The following is a 3,099-nucleotide window of genomic DNA, read 5'->3' on the forward strand; positions in this document are numbered from 1 at the left end:
AACAGAATATAACTTGGTAGTGCATAATATTTGTGGAAAAATAGATAATTTTCTGCAAAAATTAAATCCAGGCATATCTTCATTTTTATTCAATATACATTTTCATTTACTTTTTAAAGGTCCCTCATACATGTTAGTAGAGTCCAAAATTAAATAAGATTTTCACACTAAAACTGAGTTATTCTCATACTAATGAGAATTCAGATGGAACATTGGTACCAATAAAACAGCTTAGAGAAATAATAACTTATGAACACATAAGCTTGGTTGTATATATGTTACATAAATAAGTCTAATTTCCAGAAATATAGGAATATCGCATTGGCTCTGACTGAAACATAATTAGTAACATCAGCAGAAAATGGCATACAACTTTGTTTTTGTTTTTATACAGACAAATCTTTAAAGATGATCTGAATTAAAAGAGGAACTTTTAAAATTGTTCTGATCTTGAAATGAAATACAGCATTTTAGTTTAATGTGACTGGCTAATCCTTTGAAAACTAAATTGTGGTAGGGGCCAGCATCAGGAAGGGTGAAGCAGGTTAAGCAGCTGCCTGCAATGCTGGCTTCCCACATCAAAGTGCCCTCTAGAGTCCACACTGCTCTGCTTCTTAGCCAGCTCCCTCTCATGCACCTGCTGTGGCAGTGGGAGCACTAGTCCTTGGGCTCCTGCCGTCCATGTGGGAGAACCAGATGCAGTTGCAGGCTCCTGGCTTCACCTGACCTAACTCCATTTGGGGAGTTAACCAGCAGATGGAAGATCTCTCTCTCTCTTTGCCTTTCCCTCTCTGTCACTCAGACTTCTCCCCCGACAAAATAACAAATTTTTAAAATAATAACTATTTCTATTTTTTATTTTATTTTATTTTTTTGACAGGCAACTATTTCTATTTCTAAAGCAATGCTTGAGAAACTTCCTAATGGATTTCACTAAATGTAATAGAGCTTCTTGGAAATTCATTCAGTAACAGGTTCATTTTAGGAATAACCTTTCTACACTTTTAAATAGACTTGCAAGGGATCTATTGACCTTCAACCAGATGTGTGTGTGTGTGTGTGTGTGTGTGTGTATGCGCACTTCAATTCATCTTACAAAATGATATGAAGTTGTCTTACTGTCACCATGAATACCTTAGCAATATGGGATATTTAAATCAGCTTTTACTGACTGTTTCATTTGCAGCAAATATGAAATAACATTGATTCATGCTTAACATTAAGATTTGATAATCTTTTGTGTTTAATCCTTATTGTATGTTATTTTACATACTTCAGTGGTTGCATGCATTTTACAGTATTTGCAGTATTTTATTTGTTTTTAAATGTTACAATGATTTTCCCTTTATAATAATTTTATTTACATCAGTGTAAATTTTCAAATCCATGCAGTTTCTCTTGTGGTTATGAAAACAAAATAATATAAAAATAATTTTTGTCATTCAAGCTTAATGATCAGCCCTTGTCCTGACTGTTGATATACAATTTAATACTTTATCCCTTTTAGTATTTTTTTTTGTTCTAGTTAATACTATTGGTTGAACTCTGTAATTAACACACATTTATTTTTAGGTGTTGAAATTTAACTGAAAAGTGATCCCTGTTAAATATAAGAGTCAGTAGACACACTTACCTAGTTCTGAATCATACAGAGAATGTTTTCAGCTTTTCACCAGTGTGAGGATTGCTATGTGTTTGTGTTACATAGACATTATTATGTTGCGGTATTAACCTCCTTTATCTTTTTTTTTTGTTTAATTTAAATTGTTTTTTGAGGTAGTGGCCTTGTCATCCGCCTTTCTCTTCTTGTGTTGACGCTGCCCCTCTCTCGGCAGCCTCCAGCCTGCTGGCTCCTCAAACCCGAACACCAAGCCTTCAATAAAGTTGCAGAGTTCTGATGGAGAGATTTTTGAAGTTGATGTAGAAATTGCCCAACAGTCTGTGACTATCAAGACCATATTGGAAGATCAGGGGATGGATGATGCAGGAGACGATGACCCGGTTCCTCTACCAAATGTTAATGCAGCAATATTAAAAAAGGTCATTCAGTGGTGCACTCACCACAAGGATGACCCTCCTCCACCTGAAGACGATGAGAACAAAGAAAAGCGAAAGGATGATATCCCTGTTTGGGACCAGGAATTCCTGAAAGTTGACCAGGGAACACTTTTTGAGCTTATTCTGGCTGCAAGCTACTTAAAAATCAAAGGTTTGCTGGACATTACGAGCAAGACTGTTGTCAATATGATCTAGGGGAAGACTCCTGAGGAGAGTCGCAAGACCTTCAACATTAAGAATGACTTTACTGAAGAAGCAGCAGCCCAGGTACCCAAAGAGAACCAGTGGTGTGAACAGAAGTGAAACGTTGTACCTGACACTGTAACACTGTAAGGAATGTTCCAAATACTATTTGCACTGCTCTGTTTATAATTGTTAATATTAGGCAAACGTAGACAAATGGAGGAGCAAATCATTTGTTTTAGCAGAATATTGTCCTCACTGCATGTGTAGTTTGAGTACAGATTCCAAACCCGAGTTTCTTCTAGTATGATTGAAAGTTCCTGTTTACTTTGTGCTGAATCAAACTGAACTGTGAGTCCTCCATAGAAAGTGGCATTGGGGGCTTCCTCTCTTCTCGCAGAGTGGTTGCTGCCTAGTTTATTGTCCAGTTAAATTGAGTGATCTTTTCAAAGTTGGCATTGTAAATAAAACAACTTCAAAAAAGTTTTCTGAAATAGAATTAAAAAATATTATCTTTATTCATGAGTCGGAAACTGGAAAGAGGCCACTTGAACAAATGTTCTGAGTGGGCCCATTAAGATGTCTTTCAGCCACACGGTCAGTCGGTACCACTGGCACTGGTCAGCTTGTGTGTAGCAGGGCTCCCTTACTTGGATCTGAGGACTTGTTCTTATTTTTAATCCTCTCAACTTTGAGTAGATTGCCTACAAGACTCAGTTACTACCTGGTTTGTGGTTTTGGGGGTGGGGAGAAATGTAACTAGACAGTTTGTTAGCTTTTCAATTAAAAAACACACTTAATTCATGTATTATGTCATCTTTTTATAATCACTGTCCCTATATGGGGGACACTGTTGAC

At 36.7% G+C, this 3,099-nt stretch overlaps 1 pseudogene; it reads left to right on the top strand.

The window, feature by feature from the left end:
- Positions 1-1,815: 1,815 nt before the first annotated feature.
- On the top strand, positions 1,816-2,579 carry LOC100347530 (S-phase kinase-associated protein 1 pseudogene; annotated as a pseudogene).
- The last annotated feature ends 520 nt before the right edge of the window (positions 2,580-3,099 follow it).

Source organism: Oryctolagus cuniculus, chromosome 8, assembly GCF_051225735.1.
Source record: "Oryctolagus cuniculus isolate XC-2025 breed Fujian yellow rabbit chromosome 8, ASM5122573v1, whole genome shotgun sequence".
Taxonomy (NCBI): domain Eukaryota; kingdom Metazoa; phylum Chordata; class Mammalia; order Lagomorpha; family Leporidae; genus Oryctolagus; species Oryctolagus cuniculus.